This window comes from Limulus polyphemus, unplaced genomic scaffold (genome assembly GCF_000517525.1).
Source record: "Limulus polyphemus unplaced genomic scaffold, Limulus_polyphemus-2.1.2 Scaffold204, whole genome shotgun sequence".
Lineage (NCBI taxonomy): Eukaryota > Metazoa > Arthropoda > Merostomata > Xiphosura > Limulidae > Limulus > Limulus polyphemus.
Window position 1 is genome coordinate 289,308 of NW_013665814.1, and position 9,143 is coordinate 298,450.

At 32.3% G+C, this 9,143-nt stretch overlaps 1 protein-coding gene across 2 annotated transcripts in view; it reads left to right on the forward strand.

The window, feature by feature from the left end:
* Window positions 1–3,661: 3,661 nt before the first annotated feature.
* Window positions 3,662–9,143, forward strand: part of LOC106478369 (cullin-1-like) — a 52,941-nt gene continuing 47,459 nt past the window's right edge. The window contains exon 1 of one of the 2 annotated variants that reach the window (XM_013938911.2): window positions 3,662–3,765. The gene's annotated coding sequence lies outside the window, so the exon portion shown is untranslated. Of the gene's footprint in view, window positions 3,789–9,143 lie in introns of both variants that reach the window. The other variant, XM_013938910.2, reaches the window with a different exon arrangement.

A 9,143-nucleotide genomic window follows, 5' to 3' on the forward strand; every position in this document is an offset into this window, starting at 1 on the left:
GTTATTAATTTTCTTGAAAGACACCTTACCCTATTCACAGGACACAAGAAACAAGGAAACAGGATAGATAGCGCGAGACATATCTAACATTGAATGCCTGGCTAAATATATGTCTAGTGATGAATACAAATATATATAAGAAGACAGGTGTAGTCCTGTCCAAGTTGCATAAAAGTAAGATAAATTACGAGAAAAATAAGTTCGACCTCATTCTGTATGCACATACTATTTGCATTACCCAGTGAATCCAATTCGTTTACTCTACTGAATGATTTACTAGAATAACTGACATTAAACAGTCTTTGGCTGCATTTTCTCTCAGCTTCAGTCGATAAGTTACTCTGAAGCTATAATACTGTTACGACAGCGGGAGTCATGTGACGCTAGTAACACGTCATGAGCTTCTAGAAAATTCATGTCCCTTCGTGAAGCCTCGAGTGTTTGCTAGATGTGGGGTATTCTTGTATATAAGACCGCCAAGAAGTGACGGCAACAATGGAATTGATTGCAGACAGAGATAGAGACGGACAATTGAGTCAAGCGCGTGAATCGTTTGTTCGTTGTGAATTATAGTGTTTGTTTAAGTAATAGCGTGACTGTGGAAATTAAGTGTTTGGTAAAGTTGTATTAACAAAGAATAAACTAGTTTTATTTAAGAAAGGACTTGTATCGCTAAAGTTTCTTCGGAAAGAAATTTTACGGAAAATTAACAAACGAACACAGAGGCGTGTCAATAATTTAATGATGGCTTACTAAAATTTGAGAAAAAAAATCGTGTTTGAATGTTAAAATAAACGAGCTCTCATTTGAACCATTTTCTCCACATGTATGATGATCTCATCATGATTATGGTTCCACTTCATGGAACTATGACACCATGTCTGCCTGTCATGGCGGCCTAGCAACGCATCCCTATGAACGCGCCCTCTGGAAACGCTTCATGTAACTATGACGTTATCCTCTCTGGAGACTTCCTTGCATGGCGCCAATGCCCTTTGGTGGAACTATGATGTCATCACCTCTATATCTTTCTTCTCCCCCTTCCTATTGTCTGGCGACTTCCACTGAGGTGACATCCTTTGGGCACAGGGATACTGCCCCAACTACTCATGATAACACATGATAAATCATTAGTCTTCTTTTTGACAATACCAGAGACACCCAAAAAGTGGAAGACTAAATTAACCAATCAAGGAGCATTTCATCCACTTGATCATGTAACACTTGTAACTTATGGGAGAATAGTGTTAAGGTTTACTGAACACTAGCTTTTCACTTATAGTTATAATACTATGTTCAGACAAATATGTGAGGCCAGGCTTATTGTTAAAATATCCGTATAATTTAATACAATCTCTCTTAATTGTTAGCCTTCTTTACTCTTTAAATGTGAACACTGTACAACTTTGATTAGTATCTTTTCAGCCTTGGAGTCACGCCTAACAGATGACATATTTATTTCAAGAAAATTTGTGAAAAAGGTTTAGTGTAGTTTCAACTCACTTAATAAGGTCTAACCCAATGAGACAAAGTATGGCTAAATCTTTAACAACGACAAAACATTGGTCCATAATACTATTTGTTTTAATAGTTTGGCTTCAAAGTATCCTAGTGGTCGACAGTTAGTCATTCCATCTGCAAGACAGTGTCACTTTTATTCCAAGTTTTTAACTGAAGTGTTTTGTTATTTCTGATGATTTGTTGCCACATATTTTCATGTATTATTGAATAATCCGACCCACTTTGAATACGACCTACTACTTTCCCACCATAATTTTTAATGTTGGGTGTGGCAAATTAGTTTTAGTTATAATTAAATAATTGATGGATGTGTTGCGTCAGCGAGGTCGCGTGACTAGTATCACGCCACTTCCTTCTCGAACCTTCGTGAATTGTCGGGAGATTACTAGATTGGAGGTAGTCTGGTATATATAAGATGGTCACAACGTGACGGGACAATGTGTGCAGGTAATGAGTAATTGAACTGCAGTCAGAGCGTGTGTAATTGAACGGAGTATTGTTGAAGTCGAGCTCGTGAGACGTGAGTTATAGCGTTTGTTAAAGAGCGACTGTTGAAATTAAGTGTATCGTAAAGTTGTATTCGGAAAGAATAAACCAGTTTTATTTAAGAAAGGACTTGTGTCGCTAAAGTTTCGTTGGAACGAATTTACAGAAAATTAATTAACGAACGAACGGAGACGTACCAGAGGGTTTTCTTTTTAATGGTTTCAAAACCCCTTCTTTGACCCCTAGTCTCGTTTCCCGACTGCTGTCTTTCGTCTTTTTGTTTCATGTTTACATATTTTACTTTCTTAGGACAATGCAAAGATAAGTGCCCTGTTTGATTACAAGTATAGCATTGTATAGGTGTGTTCCAGCATTCAGTTACACTAATCACTCCTCTATTAACAGCTTCTTGCTTTTTCCTCCAACGTTTGCTCATATTGTTTTGTAAATTTTAACAACTCAACAAACGGTACAACAAAGTAGCATTCCAAGTATTCTCGTAAAGAAACATGTAAATGTGATATTATACAATTCACAATTTTTCTCTTTGTTGCTTCAGGGTTACATAATTTATACGTTTTAACAGTTTTTAAAATAAAGGTCTCAACTGACTGCCCTGTATTAGCGTGGTACTTCCTACTAAAAATATCTTTAGTTAATTCTATGTTGTCTAAGACTGCTGGGTATAAATTAGTCAAGGTTTCTGTAAATTCTCCCCAGTGCTCCAAAGTCATTTCTGATCTGAAAACCTTCCACCATTCTAGTGGCCCTCCCCTCAAACATGAAGCTGCATGCAATTTCCACCTATTTATTCTCTATTACTTGATACATATAACAATATCCTTCAAAACCCTTAATAAAACCTAATATATTAAAATATCTTACTGTCGAACTTCTCAACAGGCAGGGGTGATGGATTGACTACAGTGACGTAACTCGATTAATTTTCTACAAGGCTACTGTTAGAATGAACTTTTGAAGTTTGAGGTGGATGAGAAGGAGACTTGGTTTCTCTTGGGTAGAACAAGATGTCGCGACAACCAGGGTCGAACTAAACAAAGTATTCCAAAATTAAACCAATATCAAGATCAATAACAATATTGAACAACAATATAACTAAATCTCGTGAACTAGCTCGTTTAAGATTAAAGAAGGGTTTTTATTTAGTGGTCAGACATCTCAACATTAATTTACAACTTGAGCTAAAAACAGCTGAATAGTATTTACGATTAAACTAATTATTTTGTTTATGCGACTTTATAATTTTCATCGGTTTTTAATTTCTCTTTGCCCCCCGCCCCCCCACCAGTGGTACAGCGGCATGTCTGCGGACTTTCAACGCTAGAAAACAGGTTTCGATACCCGTGGTGGGCAGAGCTTTATGTAGTTTTCTGCATAACTACAAACAAACAAAGAATTCACCTTTTTCATATTTGATTGTAAAATTAAATGGATTTTACTACAATTAAATGAGATAAAATGTTAGAAATTTATGGGAAAAAAAATGTTTTGAATAAAATACAGTTTGCTTCAAGACTTATTTCGGTGTTACTAGCTGATTTTTCAGGATTTTTATACATAGTATTAATTAAGATTTTACAAAATTATCAGTGGAAGCACTGGCGCAAATCAAAATTACCCCCTCTATAGAAGCCTAAAAGCTGTTTTCTCGCTGAAAGATAGGACTACGTATTGAATTTAGGGTCAAACGAGGATAGGCCTGCTTTATTATTTTCAGCTGCTGAGTGAGGGTTTTAGGTGAGTAAGGAAAGTGTGAGAAGGTAGGCTAATTGATAACTGTACTGTTGAGATATGATGGGCTATTTTGTATTTGTGTCTTAATCAAAAAATTCAAAACATTTTTTGCAATTTTCGTGTAGGCGGATGTTAATTTGTGTCAGTTATTATCTACATAAGTACATTAAAATAAATTCACCTGCAATTTCAGTTAATGTTGAAAAACCGCCATCTTGACACAAGACCAATGACAGGTTAAGCAAGACTCGCGAACTAGAAAAATGTAATTCAAGCTTGTAACACGTAAACTAGGCTAAACATTTTAGATCGATGAATCACGAACTAATAAAGTCAAACTATAGCTGGAAAGATTATCGCAACATTATTATCGTATTGGGTGTATATTTTTTAAATCGAAATATGTAGTACAAATATACTGAGACTGAGTAATACTAATACCAGTAAAAGTATTCTATAAGTGTAAATTACATTATAATTTTATATTACAAATACAATTCATAAGAGATAAGACTTAGTATTACTAATACCAGTATTATTTAATAGTAATATTAGTAATAATAATAATTCGGTAATAAACTATCCTGAGTAAGCTACAACATGATTAACTGTAGTGTTACTGTTAGGCCTATTATGTTTGTAAATTGTAGTAATACGTAATATTAATATAACTTTAACAATAATATTAATGAGTTTGTATGTTATACTACAGCTAGATAAAGTATCTGTGCTTGACAGAGTTTTTCTGGGTTTATACTTTTAAATGAAATCAAAGATCATATATATATAAGTTTGTTTTTTAATACCTAGAATTTTAGATAGTAAATAAACTGTTAGAAGGTACATCAAAACTAGAGAATTGATAATGTTACACCTATTTTTAAAGGGGGTGATGAGATTTGCCCTCACAATTATAGGCCAGTCAGTCTTAATAATAATAATAACTCCTATTTCTTTATTAGGAAAAGTTTAGGAAGTCTAATAAAAGAAGTTTTATGATATCATTTAGTGAAGTATGTTATAAATTATAACCAGCATAGATTGATCAAAGGGAAATTGTCTTACTAATCTTTTATCTTTTTTGAAGGATGTTATCTGGATGTAGGAAAGGGTGCTTGGGAATTTACTCTTTCTTATTTGTTAATTATATTGATAGGGGGCATAACTAATAACTTAAAATTGTGTTTTTTTCTGTGAATTGAAGTTGTTGATGTATTACAGAATGACTTGGCTGATTGGTAAGATGGGCAGATATTCTATAATGACCTTTAACTAAATTAGGTGCAAGGAAATGTACTTGGGTTAACATAATTTGTAGTGCATGTATAATGTAAATCTACTGAATAGCATTGCAAAATAAAAATAATTTGGCATTGTGATAAGCCATCAAAGCTGTGCTTGGTTGCTAATAGTAAAGCTAATAGAATATTAGGAGGTACAGTATTTATATAAATCACAGATTAGGCCTCACTTGGAATATTATGTACAGTATTAGTTTTATCTAAGAAAGGGTATTAACTTATTGGGAAGAGTTCAGAGGATGGCTACTATGATGGTTCCAGAGATAGAAGTTTGCTTATGGAGATAGGTTAATATCTCTTATGTTATTTTCTCATGAAAACAAAAGGGTAATAAGATATATTATTGAAGTTTGCAAGATTGTCTGGGGAATCAATATAATAAAAGCCTTCTGATTTCTATGTTCTGTATCCTGAAGACAAAAGGACAAAAGTTTATGGTTTGGAAAAGTGGCTATGGTTCTGTTAAGATGGCTTTTTTTTTTTCCAACAGATGAAATTAGTTTGCCATCAGCATAAGTGGAGGCTGGAATTTTAAGAGGGGAATTGATGAATTCATTTAAAATGAAGTGTGGGTTTAAAAATTTTAATTTTCCTTAGGGGTTGGTGTGCAAAAATGAAATTATCTCTCATTGTCTGTATCTAATGTTAAATAAAATTTAAAACCTATTACCTCCCTTCACTGAAGTTAATTGTAATTAAATACCAACTTTCAAAATGTTTTTAAGGATTTTTAACAAGTTGTTCAAATTTTTGGATGACAGCAGAATCAAACAAACAACTCGGTAAATTTTATTATCTTCCTTCAACCCTTTCTATTTAACATAAAAGTTAGACTGGTTACATTTTGTTCTTTGATTAAACATCTTTTGGTTAGTTATGAACTTGTGTATTGTTTGTGTGATTATGCAGTATAATAATGTTAAATTTGAATTATTTTGGTTTTGTTTGTTGGTGATGTATGGATGTAATAATTACTTTTAATAAAACAATTAAGTGTTTTACCTATTTTAGTGGTATCATGATAAGCCTAATATTGTGCCCTTATGTCACCTTACATTTTCTAATGTTTCAAGTATAAGTAATATTCTCAGGTTCATGATATTTTAAAGCTAAGAGTTAATGTTACTTTATTAATATTCTTTAAGGATCTAGCCTAGATAAAAGCCAGTGTGTGTTACATCAGGTTGATTTCTTGAAATAGGAGGAGTCATAAAAACCAAATTGCATTTATCCACATAGAATAGTGTGTGTTACATCAGGTTGATTTCTTGAAATAGGAGGAGTCATAAAAACCAAATTGAATTTATCCATATAGAATAGTTTGATTACTCTCTGCCCATTACGATTTTAGTTATGGGGTTGAAAGGGGAATGTGATAGGGTTTGTGCTGTGAAACCTTGTAAGTGTAATGAGTGTTGGTATAATAAGCTTAAAGTAAAGACGTTTTGTGGGATCACCTAGCCTAGAGCCAAGTGCATAAAATTTATCATGAAAATAAAAATATTGTTTCAATTTTAAACTTAAATTGTTTCTGAATTAAGCTATTTTCTGTTATACCACAACTGTTTTTAATAAACAAACCTATTTAATCAATGGAGATTCTCAATTAAGAAATCAACAACTATTTTTTCAGTTTTGTTGTCTATACATTTCATTTTATACTTTCAGTACATAGCCTAACAACAATATTACGTTATATTTTTATTGCTAAGCAACATGACATAAAAGTCATTGTTGGAACATAGTGTTACCAAAATGCACTGGCTTCTCTATATATTAGAAGTTGTTAATCTAACTTATTTCTACCAATAATTATTCTGTGAATATGCCACAACTTTATTTCATGAATGATTGTAATTTTGATTGGCTCACAAATGAATTTACCAATGTTTGACTGCCATGACTGCACTTTTCTGGCTCTTTGTTGGTTAAGCTTGATTTTGCAAAAGTTGTATATTTCAGTTAGTTATGAAATGTGAGATTAGGGTATACTATGAGGTAGGGGTGATAGTACTTGCCCCATCATTTCTGAATAGTTATATGCTAGTTTAGAATAAAACTTATCAGGATCAGGAGCTTTACTCTTTCAAAGTGTTTACATACAAAATTTATGACTAAGTTGTGCTTAGGTGTACAAGTTACAAACAACACGTTTACCTGATGTTCTGTTTGTGTAAGTTGACATGCATAGAAAAAGATGTTCAGTGAGGATTATTGTTATTGTACACTTGTGTTTTTGATGAAATGTTACTGCTTGTATCATTAGGTTTTAATACTTTTTCAGAAATAAGATGGAAAATTTTTATTCTTAAAATTTTAGTAATTAATTTTTATGTCTTCATTTGGCACCAGTAGTTAGTCAAAATTATATTTGGAGGAAAATTTAAAATGGGAAATTGCCAGCTGTGTTAATGGAAATTTATACTTTAATCTTTGTACTGAACTCAAGACATTTTGTATACCCCTTATAAAAAGTAACTGACAATTGCCTCCAAGACTGTTAAAAACCTTACTAAACTTACCAATATTGTCCAACACAGTCTGCAGATAACTAGAGACTATCTGTTAACTGGCCTGGTGGTTAGGGTGCTCGACTCTCAATATGAAGGGTGCAAGTAAAAATCCCCATCATACTGAACATGCTCACCCTTTCTGCTGTGGGGGTGCTATAATGTGATAGTCAATCCTAGTATTTGTTAGTAAAAGAGTAGCCTAGGAGTTGATGGTTGACTATTTGCCTTCCCTCTAGTCTGTCACTGCTAAATTAGGGACAGCTACACAGATAGCCATTGTGTAGTTTGTGTGAAATTCAAACCAAACAAAATCTCTTAAGCTATGAATTCTTTATGTAGAGATAGTTAAAAATGCATCTTTCATAGATTCAGCCGTCAAACTATTCTCATCATTTGCACTTAGTAATTATGTGCTTTTGTCAGAAACAAACCTGTCAGTATTATTATAATGCTAAATTTGTGAATATCCAAATGAAAAATTTTCAGAACTATTTACTTACTGAAATTTTACAATAATAATAAATCCAATTTAAAGCATTTAACAGTGCTAAGTGATGATTTTCCTTTAGTAACTATAGAACTTTTCTTTCCTAACACAATAAAACTGGTATTTTTTCTACCCGTCCTGGTAATTAAAAAATGGTAAAACCATGAAAATAACTGTGATTATAGTACATTAAAATATATGATACATGAATATCACTTGATTTCAATATCTTCAAATTTTTGTTATTGAAAATGTTATCTTTAGTATGAGCTTTTTCATAAATTATCACCAACGAATATAGGTAAATTGCAGACAGTGTTGTTTTCAATATTGTATATGTGAATACCAAACAACAACTACAGTTTTCCTACAAGAGACTCCCAGAAAACATTACCAGTTAAGTTTGTCAAATCTGGAAAATTTCCATTTAACATAATTGCACATTGTTATTCCTATCAACAGGCTAATTTTTATTTCACTAACTCATTAACAATCTAACTTGTCATTAAATATTTATTGAAAATCATATTGAACAGTGTGAGTCAATATGAATGATACTCTGAGATATTGTTATACAAGTAAGAAGTCTGAATGATGAATTAATATCATTAAGTATGGAGGTACTTAATAGTAGGGATCATGATGAAACAAAATGGTGGCCATAAAAATTGTCCATTTAAAACCACCTTTAAAATGTCTGAATATTAACAATTACTATTTCACAGTATTGGCTGAACAAAACTGAAGCTTATTGTACTTATAAAGCCTCCTAATTTGCTATATATGTGTTTATGGAGTTGAATAAAAATTTCATTATTTCAATGAATTTTCATCTAAGTAACTAAAGAGACTTTTTCAGAATAGCATATAGAAAAATGATGAACCTTATTGCTCTTATTCTTTCACAAACTCTTCTGTCTGGAATCCAATGATTCCTTTCTTGTACTGAAAATTTCAGAATTTTTTGTACACACACACACACACACACACACACACACACACACACACACACACACACACACACATATATATATATATATATATATATATATATATATATATTAATTAGTTAGTAGAGAC